Below are 26,676 nucleotides of genomic sequence, written 5' to 3' on the forward strand. Positions count from 1 at the left end.
AGGAGAGATTAAGTCTCGTACCAGTGACTCTAGTCCAGTGATTTTTCAACTGGTTTTCACCTCATGGCACACATCAACTAATTACTAAACTTTGGCAACTCACCAAAAAATAATACATTATATGTTTTTCCAATCTGACAAAAAATAGGTATAATTTTGATTCATTCACACCCACAGCTATTGTTGTGTTGACTGTTGTCATCTTTTTATCTGATGATCTAAGGAAAAGAGGTCGGTGCCCCTGACCTCTGGGGCAACTGCTAATGGGAAACTGCTAATTAATGAGTATAAAATTTTAGCTGTGCGAAACGAGTAAGTCCTAGAAACCTGCTCTGCAACACCACACCTATAGACAGCAATGCTGCATTGTACACGTAAAACTCTGTTAAGAGGGTAGGTAGGTCTCATGGAAGTGTGCTCACAACAATAAAATGAATAACAACAATAATGCATGTTTTAAAATTTTAACCTCTTTCATTTCCCCGGTTTTCTATTTGGCCATGATTTCAATATGGACCTTAGAATACTTTACGCACCGTAAACTTTCACCATATTATATGTCAGTTATATCTCGGATTTTTTAAAATGGACCTTAGGAGTTAGAGGCTTCAAAGTGCTAGTGAGCGGCCAGCGCTAGGCAGATTCAGGCTGCTCTCCCAGCGACTGCCAGGGGGTGAGCCCCTGGGAGCTGAGGGTCTTGTGCAGGAGAGAGCACCATTCTTCTCTCATTCCCCTGGGCACAATCAGAACCTCTGACAACTCGGAGGCGAGACCTGGAAGTCCAAGCAGGGCCATGGGCTGTGGATTACCTTTCTCTTCCCTCAATTTTGTCGGAAAGGGCCAGATGCCGACCGCGGGATCCCTGCCAGGAGTAGAGCGTGCAGTTCGAGATGTTTCTTGCTCTGAGCGTGTGTGAACAGGGCCTCTCGGCTCAGGGGATGCTCATTTTGTGTGGGAGGTTAGAGTCGAAAGCCTGGGCTGTGAAAACTGATTATTTTAATTAAGTCCCATGAGACTTGATGCAGAACTCTTTTGGAGGTTGAAAAAGCCTTTCTCAGGGTTCCCACATGTGCACTGGGACCCAGGGAAGGTATTTAAATCCTGACAGCAGCTCTCATGTTGGTTTGTGTGGAGACATTGATCAGCAGCTTGCTCTTGTCCTTTGCGGCCACTGAGGAGCACCTAGGGACAGAGCAGGGAGAGAAAGCTTTTAGACCAACTACTGTTCCTTCACTGCTTTCCACCGAGCTTAAAGAAAATTACATTCCCCATGCAGTAGCAGTGTATTATTAAGGGATGGTAATCACCATGGTAACCAAGGATAGTCTGCTACAAGCAAATGGAGCAAGAAAGAAAAGCGTAGGGTCAGAGCTTGCTACACCCACATTAGCTCAGAATGCCCAGGCTTTTAAGTAATGTGGAAAGGAATATGTTTAGATGGACAGAAATTTAGAATCATTAAATTGTTCAAGTGTAAGAGACGTACTGGAACGACCAAGGGCTCTAACTGAATGCCGTCAGGGTCAGCTGATCAGGTAAATAATCAGGCCAGTGACACCAGGGTGGTGAGGGACTAGGGGACGAGGGTCTGCAAAACAGGAGCCAGGCTCTGAGAGAAGTGGCAGCAGTTTCTGCAGCTGCAGCTAATTGTAGCAATGGGCGAGGCCAGCCCTGTTGTGTGAGATGGTGCTGAGAATGCAGATTTTTATGTGAAGTAACCCAATTTTGACTATTCATTAAAACTACTTTCAAGCAGGTCAGTAAGACACATCTGTGAACTCCCAGTTTACATTTGATGCAATACATGTGCCCACTCTGTTTCTTAAACCCTCGGGAAACTGAGGTCCAGAAAAGCTGTTATTCAGACAGGTGACAGTCAGTTAGTGAGCAAGTAGGTCCTCTGGGGTCTGGACTCCGTTGCAGTGCTCCTTCCCTTAGAAAATGTTATGGTGACAAGTCAGCTTAGGACCAGCAGTGTCATTTCCACTTTAACTGGTACATAAACTCAGCTGGCAATCAGGTCTTCCCATAGGCAAAAATTTAAACACCATGAAACAGATGTCAGAGAGTACGAGACGTATGGATTTACCTATTCCTTTCCATTCCCTGTTAGATCGTTTCCTGTGTTGTTTTTCTTTACTGTTTTTGTAAGATGGGATTTTTAAAATTATATTTTTAACTGGTAGCTGTTTGTATATAGAAAGCTATTCATTTTCTTATTACATTTATTAATACCCACTTTACTGAATTATTTTACTTTTCTCTAAAGACACAGCAACTCATTGTCATGAAATTTCTAAATATAGAATCATGCCCTGGCTGGTGTGGCTCAGTGGACTGAGTGCCAGCCTGTGAACTAAAGGATTGCTGGTTCAATTCCCAGTCAGGGCACATGCCTGGGTTGCTGGCCAGTTCCCCAGTAGGGGGCACATGAGAGGCAACCACACATTGATGTTTCCCTCCCTTTCTTTCCCCCTCCCTTCCCCTCTGTCTAAAAATAAATAAAGTCTTAATAATAAATAAATAAGTAATCAAATCTGCAAGTGATTGTCATTTATTCCTTTTATTCACTTATTTCCTTTTCTTGTTTTTGCATCAATTAATACTTATATAGGACAGTGTTAACTAAGAGTTGTTAGTGAACATCTTCATCTTACTCCTGAATTTAACAGGAATTCTTTTGTCTCACAATTAAGCATAATGCTGGCTTTATATACACATTAAATATATTTAGAAGGTGCCTATTCCTATTTCATTCAGAAACGTTTAGAAATAATGGATATATGGTACCTTTTATCTAATTCTTTTTTAGCACCAATGGAGATGACTAAATGATGTACTTTACTCCTTTAAGAAATATGGGGAATTCTATTACTAGATTTCCTAGTGTAGAACTACCTTGTCTTCCCATTAAAAGACATCTGGTCTTTTAATGTTCTGCTGGATTCTGGTCACCAGCATTTTGTCTAATGCTTATATTTATATATGGTCTATTGTTCTCTTTTGTTGTGATATCATGGACAGTTTTTTGTCACCAAAGTTGTTTTCTGTTATAAAATAAGCTGGAGGCTTTATTTCTCTCCTCTACATTCTAGGATGGTTTACATAGCATGGGAGTTGTTTAGTCATTAAAGACTTGATTGACTTAAGCTCTTAAAATTTCTAAATCCCATAGCTCTTACCAAGTTCAGCCCCCATTCTTTCCAATGACTGATTCTCTGTTCTGAAGGACAACCCCTATCCTTTATGTCCTCCTCCCAGAGAATGTTCTCTGCCTCCTTGTCCAGGAAGAGCTTTTATATCCCCTCCTGTGTTCCAATTTCTTAATCTCTGTGGCCGAAAATCTCGTGTTTCTCCAAGTGAGTTCCAAGTGGCCTAGGTGCCTTCAAAGGAGCCAGAATCCTCTGTGACAGCCCAGGGAGGCCAAGGTGTAAAAGTAGGTCAGATTTACTTAGGTTGCACCTATCATCCTGCTTAGAAGGATTACAGGTTCATGTTGCATTTAATCACTGGCCTGCAGCATTTGTTAGAGCTCTGTGCACTAAGTGTAGCTCTACCAGGCCAACATGGAAATTATCTCTTCTTTATCCCTTCTTTTGTCCATTTTTCATCCTCTTCATTTTTCCCTTTCTTTTTCCCCCTCTCTTTTCTAGTTCTTTCCCCCTGCAAATGGCAGGACTGTGCATAGATTACATTGCAAGAGTGGGAGACATTCCAGTCTATCTTTGTTTAGCTCATATCCTGAATTCTAGCTTTTAACCAATGTTCTTATAATAAAACCAAGTCCATTACACAGTGTCTGCAAGCCAAATGAATCATATGGGCAATTAAACAAATAATTTAATCTTTTCCAGAATCCTTTTTCATTCTGCCTTTTAAAAAAATAATTTTATTGATTATGCTATTACAGTTGTCCCAATTCTTCCGCCTTTGTCCCCCTCCACCCATCATCCTGTTCCCCCCGGCACTCCCTCCTCCCCTTGGTTCATGTCCATGGGTTGTGCATATATGGCAAGTTCTTTGGCTTCTCCATTTCCTGTGCTTTTCTGAACATCCCCCTGCCTATTCTGCAACTACCAATTTCTGCTTCTTAATCCCTGCACCTTTCCCCCATTCACCCCCCTCCCCTCCCAACTGATAACCCTCCAATGACCTCCATATCTAGGATTCTGTTTCTGTTTTGCTTGTTTCCTGGTTTGTTTTTTAGATGCAGTTATTGATAGTTGTGAATTTATTGCCATTTTAATGTTCATAGTTTTGATCTTCCCTTTCTTAAATAAGTCCCTTTAACATTTCATGTAATAAGGGCTTGGTGATGATGAACTCCTTTAGCTTTACCTTGTGTGGGAAGCACTTTATCTGCCCTTCCATTCTAAATGATAGCTTTGCTAGAGAGCATAACCTAGGTTGTAGGCCCTTGCTTTTCATCACTTTGAATACTTCTTGCCAGTCTCATTTTACCTGCAAAATTTCTTTTGAGAAATCAGCTGACGGTCCTATGGGGACTCCTTTGTAGATAACTGTCTCCTTTTCTCTTGCTGCTTTTAAGATTCTCTCTTTATCTTTAACCTTCGGCATTTTAATTATGATGTGTCTTAGTCTGGTCCTCTTTGCATCCATCTTATTTGCTACTCCCTGTGGACTTGTATGTTTGTTTCCTTCACCAAATTAGGGAATTTTTCTTTCATTATTTTTTCAAACAAGTTTTCAATTTCTTAGCATTCCTCTTCTCCTTCTGGCACCCGTATGTTTTAAATGTTATGTTTGAAGTTGTCCCAGAGACTCCTTACCCTATCTTTGTTTTTTTTGGATTCTTTTTTCTCCTTCTTGTTCTGATTGAATGTTTTTTACTTCCTGATGTTCCAGATCATTGATTTGATTCTCAGCTTCATCCACTCCACTGCTGATTCTGCTAATTTTTCTTTATTTCACTTAGTGTAAATTTCATTTCTACCTGGGTTTTTTTCATGCTGTTGAAGTACCCAATGAGTTCCTTGAACATCCTAATGACCAGTGTTTTGAACTCTGCATCTGATAAATTGCTTATCTCTATTTTGTTGTTCTTTTTTTGCAGTTTTGTTCTGTTCTTTCACTTGAGCCATATTTTTCTGACTCCTCATTTTGGCAGCCTCTCCATATTCATTTCTGTGTATTAGATAGAGCTTTCTGTCTTAGTAGCATGGACTAATGTAGAAAAGCATACCCATAAGTTGAGTGGAGCAGAGCCTTAGGTAACTGCCGGGGTAGTTGCTTAAGTGATTGCCATTGTGGAGCAGGTTGATAGTCTCAGATATGGTGCCGCTGCTCTGTGGTTCTGTGCGGGGGAGGGCTCAAAAAAGGAACAATGGCTGCTGCCTGGCCTCTGCAGTTTCATCTGGAGGAAGCTGTCCCCCAGCACTCACTCTGATGCCAGACACTTCAGTTTATCCCCATTTGCCCCTCATGCCCTTCAAACTGCTGCCCTGGTGCTAGAGCTCAAAGGGAGCAAGTCTGAGTAAATCCTAAGTTCATTGGAGACTGTTTAAGAGGAGACCCCTGAGATTCCCTCAGTTTCTTCTGCCACCCCAACCTCCACTGGTTTTATGGCCAGAAGTTATGGGGATTTATCTTCCTCGCACTGGAAACCTGGGCTGGGTGGTCTGGTGTGGGGCTGGGATCCCTCGATCCTGAGATACCCGTCCTGATTTTTATCCACCACACATGGGTGTGGGACTGACCCATTCCATGTCTCTGCATCTCCACCCCTCCTACCCATCTGAATGAGTGTGACTTTTTTAATTCCTTGGTTGTCAGGCTTCTAAACAGCTTGATTTTCTGACAGTCCTGGGTGACAGTTGTCTTGTAGTTTAATTGTAATTTTTGCTGTGGTTGTGCAAGGAGGCAAGTCGTGTTTACCTATACCTCCATCTTGACCAGAAGTCTCCACATCCTTTGCACAGGGGGAACACTATTGAAATTGACTCCAGTTGAGTAGGAGAGATCTTTGCATCAAATACTCCATTTTCTTATCAGGATGCTCTCAAGCTAACCTGTGAGCCCAAGAGTTTTCCTGATGAAATGGATATTTGTGATGATGTGGCCCAGAGAAGGAAAGTTCTAGGGCTTGACCACATGCATATTAAAATGGACAAATTAAAAATCCCATCCCCATAGACAGAACCAAAGTAGCCCTTTCCTAGAGATGTTGCTATAAGAGGAAGAATGTCCATGACGTTATGGGGGCTGATTCTTTCTAAATCAGACAAAACTGCTATACATTTCCTGATATCTTGGTGCCCAGCTCAATATATGCTCTTACTGAAGCCCATCACCCTAGATAAGTCTAGAGCCATATTACAACAAAAGAAAGAAAATTGCCGATGATGGGAACATGGTTCTCACAGTAATAAACATGAACAGGTGGTTGAGCAGCAGGTTCTTAAATACTGTGCCACAACAAGAAAGGAAAGAGAAAAGATACAACATTTGCACTTGCAAAAATATCCTGCCTTTAATAACAACTTTACACTGTAAATGCAAATGATATGTTAACTCAGTGGGGGGGTGGCATGATATTGCTATAGTTATTTGGTAAGACAATAAAACAATGTTAGCAGGATCCCTGCTGGGCACTTGTATGGTACTTAACATTTTCAAAGGTTCTGACAGGCAGCAATTCATTGTAAGGCTTTCCACAAGCTTTCTCTGGCCTGACAGTGCTTTAGAAGCATGTAAATAACTCTTTCCTATACATAAACCTCAATGCAGAGCCTAGCTTGGCTTATATCCTCAACTGACAGTTTTTAAAGGTGCCTTAACCATGTAGGATGTCAAATTATGGACTAGTTAGCAGCCGAGAGATTAGTGATCTTGCTCTTGAGACACTAACTTCTAGTTATGGAAAATAAATATTATTAATTTCTCTTTCTGGCTGTCACTTTTCTGAGTCAACATAACCCATTAATGAAGCCCCAGAGAACACAAAGTGTTTAATCAGATTTTAGAAATGCACAAGCACCAACTTTACCAATAATAACAAAAATTTTATGGGCCCCAAAACATGTTGGTCTATGCTCTCTTCCCCACAAAATATACCATCCAGACTACTGGCCAAATCTATGGAAGCAATCAGAACCATAAATGACTTATTGTACATTTCTATTGGCTCAAGACATGTATTTCTTTTGAGGATGATATTCCAAACTCCCTTTCATTATTTTTCATAGTTTATTGTGGTCTTCTTTCCCTTGGTTATGACAAATATTCTCTACATGGCCAAACTTTAGTCAGGCTCTGGAACCTTCTCCTTGGACCATCTGTGCATTTCACTGTAAAATCTAATTTTAGCAAGAGCTGTGCTAGGTCAGTTTAGAAAGCATGCCTCATCCTCCATAACTGATCACTCTCGATATCCAATAAGGGTCCTCATCCTCCAGTGCCCTCCAGGTGAGGTCTGGTCACTCTGGCCTGTCTGCAGCAAAGATCCCACTAGGTCAGTTTAGCCAGAGTCCCACTCACCCCTGATGTTTTCCCTTAGTAATTTTAAATCTACTGATCCCCATCCTGCTTCTTGGCTATAAATTCCCACTTGTCCATGATGCATTCAGAATTGAGCCCAATTCTGTACTGAGGTCTCTTTGCACTTATAAAATAGTTCTGAGAATGATCTGTTTTTATCACTTTGCCTACAGTTCAGCTCTGGTTTTTCTTTGACAGTGAAACCACTACGGTCGTATATTTATTGTTCACTTCTAGGAAAATTGCTTTAATTAAAAACAAATACCTATGGACAAGTTAGAAGACAAAGACTTTCAACTTTATGCTGAAAACAGCATAAAAACATCAATATTTAAACTAGGTAGTTCAATCCACACACAGCATTACTGAGGCTGTGCTACTACAAAGTGTGCTAGGCACAGGGCTACCATGATGAATACATCATGATTTCTGCCTTTAAAGATCTCACAGCCTATCTGGGTGAGTGAGGGAATCCAGGCAAGAAACATAAGCCATTGATCTCAAAATTGTGACAGTCCTAAGAAGCTGATCTAGCGAAAGGGTGACATCTGACAGGAGTCAGTAGCTGAACTAGTGAGTTTGTGAAAGGTGAGTGACAGGTCTTAGCATTCTGACTGCATTTATCTCTGGGATAAAGCTTTTGTCCGTGAGAAAATTTTCAGATAAAGATCAGAACTGGAACAGACATTAAAGAGCATTTAATTCAGTCCCAAGAGGTTACAATGATGGACTCAAGCTCTAGATTCTGTGTCCCCAACCCCATCAGTGCTGAAGGACCTCTCGCAGCCAAGGCCTCGGGCCACTATGAAGGAAGGAGGGAAGAAACAGAGGGGAAAAGGAAAGGGTAAATAGGAAGAAAGGCAGGCAAGCGGGTCGGGTGGCTGGCCCATGAACCCCGGCTTGAGACTTGGCCGGCATTTGCTTTATCCCTCAGCATCTTGCTGGAAGGGAAACTTTCTTGAGCCCAGTTCCCATCAAAGTAAAGGAATGGCTTTTCACAGCCTGCTACACAGAAACAAGACTGCTTCAGTCCTTCTCGGGGAGGAAGGGCTTTTGTGGCACTTCAGCAGTGTTGTTGGGCTTTTTTCCCCCCACTTCACCAGGGCAATGGGTTGCAAGTTTCCAACCCAGCCCTTCACACTCTTACGGGAAATTCTAGAGACTAATTAGTCTAGCCACAGAGTCTTTGGCAGCTCAGTCCTGAAGCTGTCCTTTGAAATCTAAAGGAACCAGCAGGGGCACTTAGGCGCCTGCTCCTGGGCTTTTCTCAGCATTGACCCAGAGACCTGGGTGGGATGGGTTTCCCCACACTGGAACAAAACTGACCCTTGATGTCTCTGCCTCAGCGTCCTCCTCCACCAGGTGTCCTGAATTAAAAATTCTTCCTATGGAAGGGGAGGTTTTAACCCAGTGGGTCTAAAACGTTAGTGGGCATCAGAATTACGTGTAGGGTTTGCTAAAGTGCAGATTGCTGGGTTCACCCCCAGTTTCTGATTCAGTAGGTTCAAGAGGAAGTCTGAATTTGCATACCCAACAAGGTCCCAGATGATGCCAATGCTTGTGTGCAGTGCTCTGTGAGCCATGCTGTAAGAACCACTAAATCAGGAATCCAGTCATGCCTTGTGTTGTTTCTCCCTGCAAACAAGTTCTTCTCTGCCCGCCTATACCTCAGAATTGTCAGGAATTCCTGAATCAGGAATCAGACCTTGTATTTTTTCCTTCAGACAAGTTTTTCTCTGCCTTCATACCTCAAAATTGCCCTCTGCCCTTCTCCTTGATTAATTACTGTTCAATCTACTTATCACAACGGTTTTGTTTCTGGCATCGTGAGACATTCTTTTATTTCCTGCCCCTCTTATCTAGACCAGAATCGTTTTTATAATCTCCAGACCCAAATACTTGTATAAGAGAAACAATAGCCCTGGCCAGTAGCTCAGTTGGTTAGAGCATTATTATCTCCATATGCCAAGGGTGCAGGTTTGATCCCTGGTCAGGGCACCTGCAAGAATCAACCAATGAATACATAAATTAGTGGAGCAGCATATCAGTCTCTCCCTCTCTCTCTCTCTCTCTCTCTCTCTCTCTCCCCCCTTCCCTTTCTCTTTCTCTCTCTCCTCCTTCTCCTCCTTCCTCTCTCTTTCCCTCCCTCTCTCTAAAGTCAGAGAAAGAAAGAGAGAGAGAGAGAGAGAGAGAGAGAGAGAGAGAAACAACAGAACAATACCACCCAGACAACAGAGACAGTGTTCTTTCCTAAGAAAAAGGAGCTTTAGTTGAAAGCTTATGCAAGCTTTAGATACGAAATGGAGCTGCCTGCCCATGGAGTGATGGTATGGTTCCTGTGAGCATTCTAATAGGCTCTACAAGTGAGGAAATGTTCTCCCTAAAAAAGGCTAGGAATTGGTGCCAGAATTAATTAAGGAATAAAGATGAGCAAATCTTTTTCTCCATGGAATGGACTCTATTCCACGTGGCCTTGCTTCTCTAATAATACCAGACAAGATGTGTGAGTTTCTCCACTGGTGCCTGGAGCCGTCCTGCAAGGGATGCCAGGGCAAGGCCACTGTGCTGGTGGAAATGCAGACTCCCACTCACAATGGTTTCTCACACATTGGACTACTTCTGAAGAGGAAAGGCAGCTCCATGGGCAATATTTCCAAGCTTGTGAGAGGACATAATCAGAAACTAATTTTTGGAGGTGGCCATCTGGGGCCCCCAGATAAATGGCCTGGGGTGGAGATAAAGAAGGATGTGGTCCACGCTGGATGTTACCAAATACCAAAAGCTACAGTTATATACAGGTGTCGTGGGGCAACAGAGCAGATGCTACAGTGTTGTGAAATGTGGGTTGAACATAGACAAGAGTATCTCCAAGAGAAAAATGACAGAGGGCTGAGGAGAGTTGTGATGAATAGACATGAATATTTGGGGGAACTCTCAACCTGCTGGGGCATGCGGTGGAGGAGGAGTGAGATGCTGTCAGCTGACAATGAAAGGGACTTGTAAACTAGGTGAGTAAAACATGGGACATGTTGAATAGGCTCGTTGGGTTACTACCTAACCTTCATCATTCTGGATATGACCCATTCTGTGGGTTGGAATATTTCACCTTAACCTTGAGTATCCTCTAAGCTTCCATGCTGTGCTGGATTGGCTAACAACCATGCCATTTTGTTACAAACGGTACTATCCCTCCTTGGTGCTGGAGTTTTACAAATAACCAGAGTAAAATCACTAAAGAGAAGAAGTGAAAAGTGTAACAGTTTCCAACTCTGAAGTCAGTGTTTGGCTAGACAGTCTTCAACCTTTACTTGTACCTTCTTTCTCTTTGTCCGGGTGTATCACCTTACACCTAACTCTGTTGTTTGTTTCTTACCATGTTCTCACAGAAATCCAGACTTCAGACTAGAAGGCAAGCTCCATGAGGGCAGGAACTCTTACTGGCCTGTTCACAACTATGCACTCACTGCCTCGTGCCTGCCTGGCATAGTACATGCTCAATAAGCAATTGTTGAATGAATAAAGGGAGGGCAGAGGTTCTGGGCAGAGAACTGGAAAAGAGAGGAAGAAAAGTTTCTGAACAGTGTGAACCTGGCCTACAGTCCCCTTAGCTCACACCACCACATTGGATGATGCACCTGAAATTCTATAGTAATTGCTTAAATAAGTGAAAGTAGCCACACCTTTCTCACCTATAAAATGGAGACAGTGGTGCCCATCCTGCAGGGGTGTTGTAGGGATTAGAGAAACACATGTAAGATACTCAGCTCTGAATCTGATGCAAAGTCAGACTCAGCAAATTATAATCATTATTGTTATTATTGGTTTGCTTATCCCCTGTGTTCAATTATTCTGCTATTCTTTTAACTTTAGCCAAAGACATCCCCCCAAAATTAGTCCTATGTTAATCCAAGTAGTTTGCAATTTGTAGTTGGTGGTTTTTTAAACTCGGCAATATACTGTAGTATATTTTCTCTTTTCTCAGTTGAAAAGATGCCCAGAAACAAATAACCAGTCACTATAGATTGGCCAGCAATTTCCAACCACTGCACAAATACTCTGATAATGCATTTAGCATGCCAGTCAATTGAACATTGGATTTTCCAAGCAGACTCCCGGCCTTCGGTATCAGGAGGATTATATTTGCCATCTCCTCTCTCTGGCTGTACTGCAGTGAGGATTACTGAGTTGATTTGTCTTAAGTACTTTGAGCTGCAGGGAGGAAGAGGTGTCATAGAAACACAAAGAAAATATTAAATGCCAAACAAATGGCTTTAACTCAATGGCATGTTGGAGGCTTTACAAAGAAAATCATAAGGAAACGCTGAGTAAATTATGATTTCCATAAATAATTCAGCTCCCTTATGGTTTTTCATGCATATATGATGTAATGTGCAAATAGAGAATAATTCTAAAATTTATGAATTTGCTCCTGTTTAAACTTTAAACATCTAAAAGTTAATTATTGTTTAGTTTTTGTAAGTTCCAATGAAAACACTTCATACATATGTTGGGTCTTCACAGCACAAAGTAAAGATTCATCAAGTATTTTATGTGATTGCATTTATGATCAAATTGAAATGACTTGATTAAACCAGTAATTAGCCTTGAGGACAGAAGTGAACACAAAAGTCCAACTAGGGAATCTGTGAATTGTCCCTCCCAGGGAGAGAACCAATAGCCATTCCATATGCAGCTAGGTATTATCGTTATAGAGATCATAGGAATTACACACAATCATTTGAAATGCCCAACGGCAAAAAATATTTTACCCTGGGGTAAAGCATGAACTTGAATACAATGTAGCAGGATGATGTTTAGACTAGGAGTCAAGAATCCTGGTTTTGCTTCAGGCTGCCACTCACAGCTGTGTGACTTAGGATAAAATACCTTCACCTTCTTGAGCCTCTGTTTCCTCTGTTGTAAATTAGGGAAGCTGGACTATGTGATTTCTGAAGTCCCTCCCAGTGCTTACATTTCTCAAGCCTGAGTTGGAGAATTCCTCCCTTTCAGTACTTACTTGGAAGCCACTTGCTCCTAGCACTGTACCTGTCAAGTAGCATTGCTGCCAGCAACTTACAAGTTAGGTCTGTCAGTGCAGGAGAGAGGCCTCTGCCTGATCTAGTTTTGTTTACAGTGGCAGCATTTCAGCGCATCCTCTGTGCTTTCAGCAGGAAGCAGCCAGGCAGCAAAACTGCTCTAGCCTAAAACAAATCCAGCTGCAGGGCATCTCCAAAATGCTCCCTAGGTGTTTTTCGACTTAGTCTACAATTAAAATTTTAAAACACAATTTAGAGCTCAGTGTATCGTCTCCTGTTACAAAAATGAGCCCACGTTTCTCATTCAGGATGAAGGGGAAGGTAGGAGGGAAGGGGATGCTCAGAGAGAGAAGATATTTTAGAATGTGGAACATGTTTTGCCTTCGATCCCTCCTGTCCAGGCACTCATCATGCGCCTCATTCAAGGGCTTCAGTCCCATTCTTCCCACAACCCAGCCAGTTCACAGCTGCAGGTTCCAGTTCACAGCTGCAGGTTATTGGAGCTGGGCCAGCCTAACCTGTAGGTGGAATGGGCCGTTTGGATCAGAGGTGTGATCTGAGATGCTATGGGCTGGGACTGGCAGGAAGGGTGGAAGTGGTGGCCGAGAGGATATCTGAGCAGGATCAGAATAACAAGCCAGGGAGGAAGGAAGAGCCTGGTATGTTTGGATGATACAACTAGTTTTTAGTGGCTGTGTGTTTAATAGAAGGAAAGCAAGGGATAAGATGGAGAGAGAGGCCTGGCCAGTCACGTGGAGTCTGGTGGGACTGTGTCATGCTGCTCAGACCCCCTTTCCAGAACTGAAGGACTCATTCTATAGCTACTACTCACTCAAGGTCACACCCCCTTCCCCAGGGGTCACCCACACCCAATAGCTTGTTGATATCAGAGGGTCAGGCAGATAGCAAGGCTCCCAAGAGCACTCCCTAATACATGCATGCTAACCCACAAGTCAGACTTTGCTTCTTAGGCAGCCCGACCTCAACACTAGGTTAGAGAGAGTGATGGTGCCCTATTGGCAATGGTGAGATGCTGAAAGATTGTCAACAGAGGTTAACCCTGGTTAGACTGACAATTTTAAAAGATCACTCTGTGGTTGTATTTAGAGGGTATATTGAAGTGAGCAAACACAGAGACATACTGTCATGTTGGAAATGACCTTCATGCAATGTAGCTTCAAAACCAGGAGAGCTATTCCAGAAGCAGGGCTCTCCCACAGGACAGAAGAGCTCTGGGCACAAATCAAAATGCTCAAATTAAATCAACTCAAATCACATGGTGAGAAGCAAGGGGCAAGCAGGTGAAAGGCCACGTTAGCTGAACTGTGTTCATGTCCTCCTTTCCACCCCCTCACACCAGCCTTCTGCACTGATGGTGTGGTTAGGACAGTTGACGTCTGAACAAAGGACAACAGAGGGAAAGTGCCTGAGACCAAAGACACACTTCTGTATTGAAGAGACACAGGACAAGTACGCCTGGCCACAGCTGTAGTTTTCCAAATGGCCTGCCAAACAGCTGCAAGTTGTATCTGCAATTCTTGGGCAGAGCACCTGTGGGGCCAGAAGAGAATCATAAACATATTGGGTGTCACCATGTCGGGACTTATTGGGGCGACATATCACTGTCAGCCCAGTGAAAGCAGTCCTCTCTCTCTACCTGTAAGCAACTCTCTTGTTGGCTAAATCATATTTTCCATTTATTCTCTGCATGTTTCACGGGTTAATAACTTACTATTTGTTGTTAACACATCTTATGAATTCTACCCAAGTCTCACGTGTTTCTTGTTTGATCACCTCCCATACTTCCTACATGCTGTGTGCTTTGCCTATGTCTCTTTATTTGCTTACCATCAGTGCTCCCTACTTTGTAAGACTTACATCCATCCTGACTGTTTTGCCTTTTATAGCAGAATTGAATATTCTCAAATACTACAGCAAAAGCACATTTCAAATAGAGACCATTTTACAGGGTTTTATAAAAATGGAGGCTATAGATCATGTGGTTTTGACTGGGGAGGTGGCTGTGGAGATTCAAGAACAATTCCATGAGGTGGAAAAAGGAACCCCTATTGTTAAACCACCGTGAGGTGGATTTTCTGCTACTTGTAGCCAAGCTGACCCTAAATTCTCAGTGAAAAGATGAGAGAAGTCAGGATAACTTAATCAGACAGCCATCCCTTGATACAAAAGGCACTGGAGAAAAGCCTTTATTTTAGGTGACCATGTGCCCCACTAACAATTGAAAGAGCTCTTCCTAATATAAGAGGACAACTAAGCAGTATGTTCCATAGGAGGATCCGAGCTGCTAGTGCTCAGCCATGCAAAGTCAAATTTCCTGTGTCCCTGGTTCCCGGGCATCCCGAAGTCAGACTGATGAAACTAGAGCCTCGGAGATGGCAGATCCCAGGCTCAGCATTTTGAAAAGCTTCTTGGTTGATTCTCTTTCTTAACCAAGGTTGAGAACTTTGCTCTTAATGAATATATCTGTTTTGGAAAAACATCCATTTTTATCCCCTTCCTCCTCCTAAGATTTACATATTTTGAATGTAGTTATCGATCTCCGAGCAGAGGTAGGAAACATGAGACATTAGATACTTACAGATATCTAGGTTTTTTCCTGTAGGCTAATTGGAATACAATGAATCTTGAATGCAGACTGCAGACCCATGGTTTCTAGAGCACTAGGACATGTTGAGTGACATATTGGCATTCTGCTACATTTTTCTGTCGACTGCTTCAAGTGTCACCAACACTCCCACCTACCTAGCAAAGAGAAGTAGTCTCACTGCTCTCCTTGTGTCAGCAAATTTTTCTACAATCTAGAATCCTTTTTTTTAATCTGAGCCTTTTTTTTCTTCTAGAGTAGAAAATGTTTCTATTCTTGCTTTTTATCGAAAGGCCTTTTCTGGTGTCTCAATTTAGCCCTACCTTTGTAGTGGTTAAAATGTATCTGGCAACAAAACTTAGGTATACAAAAATGTAAAAATCTATATTTTCCATAACTGACTCTAATTTCTATCTTGAGTCCCCAGTCTACTTGGTGGCAGAACTGGAAGCAAGTCCATTCCAGATGAACTGAGTCCATTTAGGGTTTTGCTCCCTCCCGCCTTGGCCCCAGAGAGTTGGCAGGGGATGATAGAACATCTGCACATGGAGGGGGCTCATCTGGTCCTTGGTTGTCATCCATCCCTGCTGGCATCCTCTGCCATGTCTTGTTCCTAGAAGTCACCAGTTGTCAGCATTTCTGCCTGCTGGCATCCATGGAGGCAACTGAGTTCCCATCTGGCCTCTGATATAAGGACAGAGCACTGACATCTGCTCTTGAGGCCCCCTCTTCCCAACACAAAGCATCTCCTAATCTGCCAGGCCTCCTTGAGGTAGTCCTGCAACTGTCTCCAACAGGCGTGGATACACTGCTGGCTACTGAGGGCCCAGGACTGACCTGCAAGGCTGAGATTTCTTACTCCCCGACTCACCAGAGTGAAGGGTGAGAAAATCTCAGACCTTGGTCACCTTCCTGGGACCCCCCGGGGGGACAAGGCAGACCCTCTCAGCCCTGGAGCCCCCATTCCCATCAACCCAGAACGGGGCAAGCCCAGGGTCGCCCCTTAGAGACTTGCAGCAGTGTTTCCCCTCTTCTCCCTCCTTCCCAGCCACAGGGTCTTCATCTGCCCAAGTCAGCAGCAAGAAATGCCAGCTCAGTGTGTGGGTACAGAGTAGGGGCAAAGAAAACAATCTCCCAACACATATTCAATAATTTTAATTAGATTTGTTAATACAGAAAGTGTATTTAAAGTATATCAGTACTTAAAAATATTATTTTACCACATTTCCTTGTAACAACCTGAGAAGTCTGCCTCCAATTCCCTCATTATCACCAAGAAAAACTGCATTAAAAACTAGATAGTTTGATACTATAATAGCCAATACTTATTAAGGTTTTTTACATACCAAGCACAGTTGCAAGTTCCTTACATTTATTGCCTTGTTTTACCCTCACATCAACTTGATGAAGTAGGTACCATTGATAATCCCCATTTTACACACAAAGAAATTGGGAGTTGCTGTTTATAGTGACTGAGCCCATAAAGGATGGCTCTGACCCAAATCCCAGGTCTGAATCTCTGCACTGCCTTTTCTGGACTGGGCCAGGTTTCCTCTTGGTCATGGAGGAGGCTCATCTGGTCCTTGGTTGTCATCTGTCCCTGCTGGCATCCTCTGCTGTGTCTTGTTCCTAGAAGTCACCAGTTGTCAGCATCTCTGCCCGGCTGTGTGCAGACTTCTGCCAGAGGCCCACACCTCATGTGTCTACCTCCTCTCAACATTTCCAAGCTCAACTGAAGTGCCAAAGGGACCGAGTGATACAACCAGGAATAACAGCAGAGTTACATCTCTGTAAAGTGCCTTTAACCAACGGGCCACAGAAGATGGGAAGAAGACAGCAGATAAATATTCTCTCTGTCCCTATGTTCATTGTGAGGCACAGATTTTCTGAACAGACTCTCTAGAAATATCCCATGTGCTCAAGCAATCCCCTGTATATCTTCACTGGAAGATGGGCACATCAGATATTTTCAGCTTGGTATGTGCTGAAATACCCACCATCAGTCAGCAGTTGGTTGGGAGGGTAACTTCCAGGACGAGGTGGGTGGCTTCAGCTAAAGGCACGTCTCCAGAGAAGGGGGCAGCTGTGAGCTGTTAGCAGGCAACACTCATAGCAGCTGGGGAAAGGATGCTCTGACCTTGTAATGGGGTCACCCAACAAAACCACATCCGCCACAGGAGATGAAAACAAGTGTTTCATGTGGAACATGGTGAGTTTGAGAGAAATTTGAGATACAGAGGGTCACATAAGCAGTTGGAAAAGGCTGTAACTCAAAGAAGGGGTCTGAATTGGACATATATATTGGGTAGTGGTCAGTCTTTAGATGGAATTTTTTAAATCATGTGGATACCTGTACTGATATAGTAAAGCTTTAGTATACAGAGTAAAGTAAAAAGCAAGCTACAGTATAGTGTTCATGATACTGCCTTTTGTAAAAAAAGAGGAACAATAAGAACACACACACATACACACACACACACACCATTTGCATTTACGAAAGGAAACACTGGAAGAATACACGGAACAAATCAAAGGGCTTCCCTGAAGGGTAATGGGGTAGGGGACCTGGGGACAGGAGCAGACATGAGACTTCAGAGTATTTTTATGCTATTTTAGTTTTTTAAGTTATTGCATTTTATAAAAACAAAACAGTGTTAAATTTTGTTTTAAAGAAAGAAAATCATGTAGAGAATTGTGATCTTCTATAAGAAAAAAAGGAAAAAAGAAGGCACAGATCCAAGGCCTAAAGAAGACAGATGTTTGGAATTTCGGTGGTAGAGGAAGGACCAGCAGAAAGAGCAGGTAGGGTGGTGGTGTCAAACTCATTTTCACTGGGGGCCACATCAGCCTCATGGTTGCCTCCAAAGGGCCAAATGTAATTTTAGGACTGTATAAATGGAACTACTCCTTAACAGTTAAGTAGGAGCTTGGCGCTGCCACAGGGTAGAAACAAGATGCAGGGCTTGATAAAACAAGGTGAATGGTGGGATTCAGTCTGTAGCCTTGTGTTTGCCACCTATGAGGTAAGGGGTAAGAGAGGAAACCAGGAGTAAGTGGCGTTGGGATTCCTTTCATGGAACCAGTGGTCTGTGAGCCATGATGAAACCACTGGGAGCCTGATTTAGCCAGGATGGGAGTATTTACACTATGGGAAAAGGAAAAGATACAAATCAGGGCTTTTCCACCCTAAGAGCCAGTTTGCCAGCACACCACTGCATGGAGTCAGGAGAAGGACAGTTCTGAGAAAGAGGGGAGAGTAGTTAACAGCATGAAATAGCACCGAGAGGCCAAATAAGACGAGGACAGAAAGTGTCCATCGCTTGCCAGGGTTATCAACACAGGGGTTACTGATGATTCAACAAGAGCAGTTTCAGTGGAGGGTGGGCATGGAAGCCTGACCTGGAGGAAGCAGTGAGTGAGAGGTGAAGAGGTAAAGACACTAAGTGGTGACCACTCTTCCAACATGTTTGCTGTGAAAGGGGGAAAGGAGACCAAGAAGTTGAGGATTTTGGATCAAGGGAGAGGAATGTTTGTGTTTTAAGCCCAGTAATATTAAAACCAACATGTCCACTGATAAGATTATCCAAGGGAGAGAGAGGGAGAGAAATGTTGAAGAGAGAGGGAGATGGCTAGAATGCTGTCCTGGAGCCAGCGCTCAGAGCACACACAGAGGGGCTGTCATATGACAGGCGGCCACTGCTTCCCTTAGAGGAAGAAGTTTATGGATTTCCAAGAAGCATTTGTGCTGAGGAGGTGCCCTATCGGGGGGCTTTGCCTGCAGGGCACATCCCTCCCCCCAGCCGCCACAGGCGAGAAAAAGTCTACCAAGACATGATCTGCCTGGGGAGGAAAGGTGGCAGATCTCTCAAAGGAGAAGGGCCAGGAGCCTGTTCCTCAATGGGCTTTTATTGGGTTCAGTTTGCACAGGAATACAGGAAAAGCTCATCATTGTCAGACAGTAAGGATCAAACAATAGATAACATTCAAAGAACTATGAGGGCTTACAATGAGTCAGGATCAGATAGCTAAAGGGCTATAAAACTTTGGGAAACAAACTCATTTTATGCTTGAACCCTTATCAGAAAATTGAGGGCCTTCATAGCAAAGCAGGCTTCATAGGATTTTATGCATTCTTTCTTAGGCTTGATTGCCCCAGGGAACCACCCATTCCTGCCCAGGGCTGTACCACCCTCTGGCATTGTTTCAGGATGAAGTCAAGCAAAAGAACTAAGGCAGCCAAGAAATAAGGACACTTCTCACTGACAGAATGAGGACTCAGGCTTTGTCAAAGCTGAGGGGCGAGGGTCCATCACCCCCTTTTTCTATAGTCCTCCAAGTCCTTCCCTGAGGGCCCCTTTGTGACCATGCCTGTCTTAGGTTGTCCCTCCCTTGAGGAATCTTACCCATCATTGGCTAACCAGTCTTCTGCCCGGGGCCAAGCAGGGTGAAGTAAAAAGGGGGCAGAGGCGGCACCCCTGCCAGGGAGATAAGCTTTGTCTCCTTATTGGCTTATGGTCCCATGGTCTCTCACTCAGCCTTAGTCATGGGGAGGGGTTATAGCTTCTGAAAGCAGGCAGGGCGGTTCCCAACAGTGCCCGGGTTCACAAGACCCCCCATCTGTCCCTGCCTGTGAAAGTTCATTACCAACACCCAGACAGTGTTCCTAAGACTAAAGGCACACATGTGCCTTATTCAGAGACATGTAACCAATTACATCCTCAGTATCTCAAAGGAAGCTGGAGTACATACCTAAAACCCCAGGACTCTGGCTATGGGAAGAAGGGAACCTGCTGAAGCATGTGAATATTCTACGCAGATTCACAAAAAAGGCTAGAGGTAATTATGTGTCAGGATTTCACTGTCTGCCACTTCTAGGTTATACGTGAGTTCAAGTGCTAATGTTTGATTAATGCTTTCTTGCTTTTAGCAGCTCAGCTAAAAGCATGGCTTTTAGTGAACAGGAGGTACATTAACTTGAGACATAAAAGGACGGACAGTGCCCCCGTGAGCGCTTTGAGTGAGAAGGACAAAAGCCTTAGAAGAGGGAAGTGATGGTTACCTTAAATGTTTTGAAAAGGAAAGGACTGATCTTGCTCTCAGAGGGAGGTGCTCCAGCCGTGGTGGCAGTTTTCCCCCATCCTCCAATTATTTTGCAGCTGTGGAGACCAAGGGCTTTGATGGGCCGCACTTGAATGGGGTCCTTGCTATGCTAACTGGGTGTTCACAGAGTTGATGAAATGAACAAGGCCTTTGGACAAAATGCCTAGCATCCTACCTGCGATGAATAATAATGATCAAGTTTATTATTGTCATTACTATTATTTAGTCCTTCACTTCTGAAAATTCTGCCTTTCTTCTGTCACTACCTAAGTTTTGCAATCAGGGCATGTGACTTATCTTCTTTCCCAGCCTGCCCTCACAGGTGACCTGTCCAGCAGTAAATGACTATGACTGCTACATGAAGGATAAGTCCCTATTTGCAGCTCTGCTGGATTTTAAGATTTCTGCTCAAATGAAGATCTGCCTATGAACACTGAATCCATTCGATGTCTATTGTGACTATCTGACCAATTGGCGGCTTCTTATATTTCAGGTGTTATTTAAGTGCATCTTAAGAGTTTCAAACCCGTGTCTGGGACTCAGCCACCTTATTCCTAGTAACAATATGTCATTAGGGAAGATTTACTTCATCTTTTTGGGTGGGCATCTTAGGATAAGCTCCTTGGAAGTGAAACCTGAGGTGTAAGCAATTTATTGATAGAATGAGAGTACTCTCAGGAAAAACCTGTAAGAGCATGAGGGGAACACAATAAGGAAGAGAAGTAGTTAGAAAAAGATTCGGTTTCCAGAAATGTCTTGCCTTGGCCTGATCTCTCGGAGAGCTCTCGAGCATGAGGTGTGCCAGCTTGTTCTGCCATGAGGCCGAGGGCCTGGGCTTTTGTGCCACCCTCTACCACCCCCTCACCCCCCACCATCAGTCACTCATTGGCATAGGCTGCTCTCCTAGGGTCCTAACCTCCCTGACTTCTCTGAACAAGGGGGCTCTCAGGAGCTAAGGGCAGGTGCCCAAAGAAAGGGGCAGCTCTGAGCTGCTGTTAGCAGTCAACACCCGCAGCGGATGTGGGGGACCAGGGCAGAGGGGAGCTCCAGCCGAGAAGAAGAGAGTCTGAGTGGGATAGCACCTGCCTCAGAGGATAGATGGCCGTAGTGATTCCAATCCTGGTCCGCCCGCTGGGGGCGGAACCAGCAGGGAATGCAGGCTCCTTGAAGGTGTCATTGGGTCACTGCTGGCAGTTCCTGAGAGCTCAGTCATTACACTTCTCAGCGATGAAACTAGAACTGCCTGGGGTTAGCTACTTATCCCAGAACTAGAATTAGAGATGTTCAGGCCACAAGCCCACTGTTTCTCTTCGCTATTTAATGGTTGTTAAATATTTTTCAGGATGCTCTAGGTAGAACATAACATATCAGTGGCACCATTCTTTTTCTAGAAAGGCTTACATTTTATAACAATTGATGTCATTAAGAATTGTCCATATAAATTATGACAATGATGACGTCATTATGATATGAGTCTAGCTGTCTCTTTTAGAAGTTGAGTCTCACAGGGCAAAGCTGTGGTTGGATGAGTAATATGAGAAGGCATAGGGCAATTTGCTTGGTACATAATGTCATGTTGTTGGGAGACAAATAAGTACATTGTGTGCTCTCTGTAGTCAGTGACCAAAGGTTACTACTTCAGTAACCCATCCTCTGAGGTCAGCAGATGAGCTTCAGATGAGCAAATAACAGAAATCAATACCTGCTTCTACAGCATGTTAATCACAGTGAGACTCCTTGCAGATTGCAATGCTTTTATTCTGTCTGCTACTGAAAATGCTTTTTCAAGGCATGGATTTCGTGACTGGAAAGGTGATGATAATACTGCCCCATGATAAAGTTTCTTCTTCATGACCAGCACTCCTGGCCAGTAGGACTAGTGCACTGAATGGAACCTCAGAACCTGAGTTCAGGAGCCTCGCCCCCTGTGTGGTTGCTGCGTGGTTGCTGAGTGAAACTTCCCGGTAGAATGCAGCATTGAAGAAGGAACCTGAAGCAAGGGTGCTGAGGTGGATTCAGGGTTGAGAAGAGAGATTGTTTTGTCCTATAGCTACTAAAAATAATTCTCTCCATGGGACAGGAACAGGGTGGGTCCCAAAGAGAACAAATGGTGAGACATGTGAGTGGGTGCGTACATAAATGATAGAAGTCATCCCAGGAAAGCATTTGGGAGGAAAGAACTGTGTCACTCATGTTCCTTGAAATCCCCAAACACCCACCTCTGCACCAGGAGGGAACCTGGCTAATGAAGCTGGAAGCTCCCTTGCACATTGGAATTTTCCATCTTCTTCTGATGCCTGACGTTTAGTAAGAGCTTCCCAAGTACATGTTTAACCAATGAATGTTGTGTTGTTCTACAGGCCATTATTTTTAACATATTCAAATTTAAACAAATGTTATTGACTAGATACCTGCTTGAAAGCTTTTTGAGAAATGCTATGTTTATGAATCACCTCAAGAAGCCTTTAAGTTTCTCAATTCCCACCCCTTTAAATGATCCCATGAGAAAAATCTTGTTTCCTGGCTTTTTACAGCCACAAATTTCTCAGAACAGGTTTTTGTAGGTCAGTGTATCAGCTCTGTGGGAACTAACCTACTGTTCTTTCCACACCACTGAAAACAGCCATGCGGTGAGTGCTGTAGCCCAGGAGTAAGCTCAGGAACCCCCTGAGGCTCTTATTAAACACAGATTTCCAAAAACACCCTAGATTATCAGTTATGAGATCCAGGGTGGAGCTCAAATATCTCATCCATAATAAACACTCAGGTAGCTCAGATGCAGACCTGTCTCTGTAAGCCATTGCCATAGTGATATTGCATCACAGACCACCCAAATCTCAGTGGCAGACAGCAATAAGCATCTACTTGTCACTCACACATCTGCAGGTAAGCCAAAGTACCGCTTATCTAGGCTGGTCTAGGCTCCATCCTGTTGGTCTGGTTCTGCTGCACATGCTTCTCATCCTCCTTGAACTAACATCTGCCTTAGGCAGGTTCTTCCTGTGGTAAAAAGCAGGAGTGTGAGATAGTAAACCCTACCACCCAAGCAGATGCCAAACCTCTGCTCATACCTGGTCCACTGATATCCCGTTGGCCAAAGGAAGGAACCTGACAAAGGCAAAAGTGACTGGAAGGGACATGTCCTGTGTTCGTGGAACCTGGCGAGAGGAGTCGATATTTGCCGAACGATAATTTAATCCATCACAAGGTGGTACAAAGACTTTGTACTTTGAAAAGCATTAGAATCTCTTGAACCATCCAGGGAAGGTGAATGTAAGGTCAGCTTTTTATTTAACCAGTTATTCAACAAGTATTTATGAGTGACTACCGACTGCCAGACAGACAAGTGAATTAGTCATTGTTTATTCATAAAGAGTCCAGTCCGAAGGTAGGTAAGAACAAAGATAATCACAAGGCAAAGTGCCAGTTATTATGTAACAGATGTAATAGAGGTTTATAAAAATCTAAAACTGACTTGAAAAGCAAAATGTAATGTTCTTTGTGAGCCAGTAATGATTTTTTAAAATCCTTAAAATATGGGAGACATATAGAAACAGATTGTGAGGTAAAACCGAATCCCAGAGTACTCTCTGGTGAAGACTACTGCAAATGATGGAACGGTTCCTGGGACTTTTCAGGCTCACAGGATTAGACATGAGGAGACCTGGGACACCATCAGCTTAGCAAACAGCAAAACTCTCAGAGGTGACTTTCACTGCCCAGACAGAGGCACACTTCCACCCCTGAACACTCCTGTGATACTAATTGACCCAATGCGGATCACAGTCCTCCTCCTGAATGGAGAAGGTGAGGTGATCAGCCGCATAAAAAATGTGGGAGGTGGCTTCCCAAGGAAAAGCCAGGTTCTGGCACAAAAAAGAAAAAAAGTCCTCCACGCTGGAATACTATATAGCTAAAATAAAGAGATTTTTTTTAATGCTGACATAGAATTGCCTTCAAGACATATTGTTGGATAAAATAAAGAAATTGCAGCCCTGACTGGTGTGGCTCAGTGGGTTGGGCATAGCTCCACAACTGAAAGGTCTCCAGTTTGATTCCTAGTAAGGGCACATGCCTGGGTTGCGGGCCAGGTCCCTGGTGGGGGGCATGCAGAGGTGACTAATCACTGTTTCTCTTCCACTCTTTCTCCCTCCCTTCTCCTCTCTCTGAAAATCAATCAATCAATCAATTAATCATTTTAAGAACTGAGGAAGTAGCAGAATATTTTATATGTGATATTTATGTGAATAAATTGTACATTTCTCCACATACATTTGTATATCTAAAAGCATAGAAATTATAGTATGTACACCAAAGCCCTAAAAACAGTCAGCAGTTAACCTGGGGAGGAGCCTGGGATCTGATGAGATATCACAGAAAGGAACTTAGAGTTTTTCTACATACTTGAGGCTGGTTGACTCTGTCCTCTCACTGAAAATCCCGAGATACCAGGGATTTTGACTGTCTCACTCACTACTGTATCTATAGCGCCTTGAAGAGTTGCTGGAACATTTTTAGTAGGGGCTTAGTAAATACACGCATTTGTGGGATAAAGGAATGAAGAGCATACACACAGGCATGAAGGTGTGAAAAGTCATGGACTAATGAGGAACGTCAGATGTTTTGGCATTACTAGAGTACTTAGTACAAAAGAAGGAGGGGCCAAAGGTGAAGCTGAAAAGTAGGTAGGGGTCTGTCCATTCACGAGCAATGCCAGGGAACCGCATTACTCACTGCGTAACAGAGGTGTTCGAAGGTGAGAAGCATGATGGGACTCTCATTTTATCATAGAAAGGTTACTCGTGCCGCCATTTGAAGGATGAGATGGAGGAAAACAAGATGGAGAAGTAAGTGCCCAGTCAAAACAACTGGTTGTCAGAGGCCCACTGAGAGAAATGATGAATCCTGAAATAAGGGAAGGGCAGTAGGGAGAAGGAGAAGATGATGGTTTTGAGAGCTATGCAGGCCCAGTTGACCTACAGAGTGTTGTGGGTGGGTGGGAGAGGAAGGGGTCTAAGATGACTCTCAGGTGTCTGGATAGGCAACTACGGGGATGATGGTGCCATCCACCTAGAGATGGGAACCCTGGAAAGAAGTTTGTGGCTGAAGGTTCTGAGCTTATCTTCAGACGTGTAATTTCGAGGGTACTGTGGAGCACCCAGTTAAAGATGTAGAGCAGGAAACCCGGGGTCTGTACTGATGTCTCACTTTTCCTCGGCTCAGGGAGAGCTTTCAGTATTTCCTCAGACATTTTCAAAGGAACCAACCCTCAGACAAGAGTGTGTAAGTACTCACTCACCTAACAAAGGAGGCACAGCCCAGCAGAGCTAGTTTCATCCTGGGGCCTAGGGTTTCAAGTCACCCAGCTCTCTCAAATAAACGTTAGCCAGAATAACATCAATTACATAATTTGTTATAAGGAAAGATATAGAAAAATGTGCCCTTGGAGAGTTAAAACCAGAAGGTACACAGACAGGTGTCTGTGGACCTAGGTTGCTTTCCATCTAAAAGGGTCATCTGGTGAAAGATAGCTGGGGAGAGGCCAGGAAACTCACAATCCCCTCAGCTGAGGTTCCCGCCTGGCCGGAACCTCAGCCCTTGGCTCTGATATCTAGAGCACCCCTTTCTTTCACTTGCTTGTAAAACATTCTCTTTCATCTGTTTGAAGCCTCTGAGTTTGCCGCAGTGATAAACAGTAAGAATCGGGATAAATGGCCATGCACCTGGGTGACAATGACACTCTGAGTCCCCTGGGAACCGAGTTCTGCACCTGGCACTCAGTGCAGAGAGCAAAGGAGAACAAAAAACCTTTCACCCCAGATTCTTTTTCCCCACTCTGAAAAGGTGAAGCCTGGGATGAGAAGAACTTTCCTCTCCCACAACAAAAGCTGAAAATGTAAACCCACCTTGTACCTAACCACCAGCTTCTCTTTGTATTTCACAGCTACTGAGACTGGGTTGCTCAAAGAAATACCTGACCTTGTTTGTTAGATGAGAAACAGAAGATGCTGACCCTGGCTTCCTTTATTGGTTCTGGCTGCTAACCTAGCAGTACTGCAGAATATCAGACACTTCAGCAGCTTTAGTCGGGCTGGGGGTATGGAATAATGAGTGCCTAAAGCTCCTTGACAGGAGCCTCTATTCCCTCTGGTGGGAGGGAGGCCATCAGGAAGGACTAAGCACAAAAAGAAGCAGTAGGTAGGCATGCTGAGGACAAAGGCCACTCTCAGCCAATGCTGTTTGACCTGCTGGTACTGTTTCTACTCAGAATGGTTTTTCTGCTTTGTTGTGTTATCTGGGTTCTGCCATTAATTCTGTCAGAGGAAGAAAGTAAACCCATAAGGACAGAGGCAGTACCTCATTCATCTCCAGGTTTGAGCTCAGAACCTAGATTTAGAGGGTTAGAGATTATAAGGAGAGTATCTTTTGCAATTTTGA

General features: G+C 43.7%; 1 long non-coding RNA gene across 1 annotated transcript; it reads right to left on the reverse strand.

Annotated features, from left to right (window-relative positions):
- Positions 1 to 979: 979 nt before the first annotated feature.
- LOC118499510 lies at positions 980 to 24,316 on the reverse strand. Its single transcript, XR_004902008.1, has 2 exons — positions 23,104 to 24,316; positions 980 to 1,182 (listed from the first exon to the last, which is right to left on the reverse strand). It is a non-coding gene; the product is annotated as an uncharacterized LOC118499510 (long non-coding RNA).
- Between the last annotated feature and the right edge of the window lie 2,360 nt (positions 24,317 to 26,676).

Source organism: Phyllostomus discolor, chromosome 3 (genome assembly GCF_004126475.2).
Source record: "Phyllostomus discolor isolate MPI-MPIP mPhyDis1 chromosome 3, mPhyDis1.pri.v3, whole genome shotgun sequence".
In the NCBI taxonomy this organism is placed as follows: domain Eukaryota; kingdom Metazoa; phylum Chordata; class Mammalia; order Chiroptera; family Phyllostomidae; genus Phyllostomus; species Phyllostomus discolor.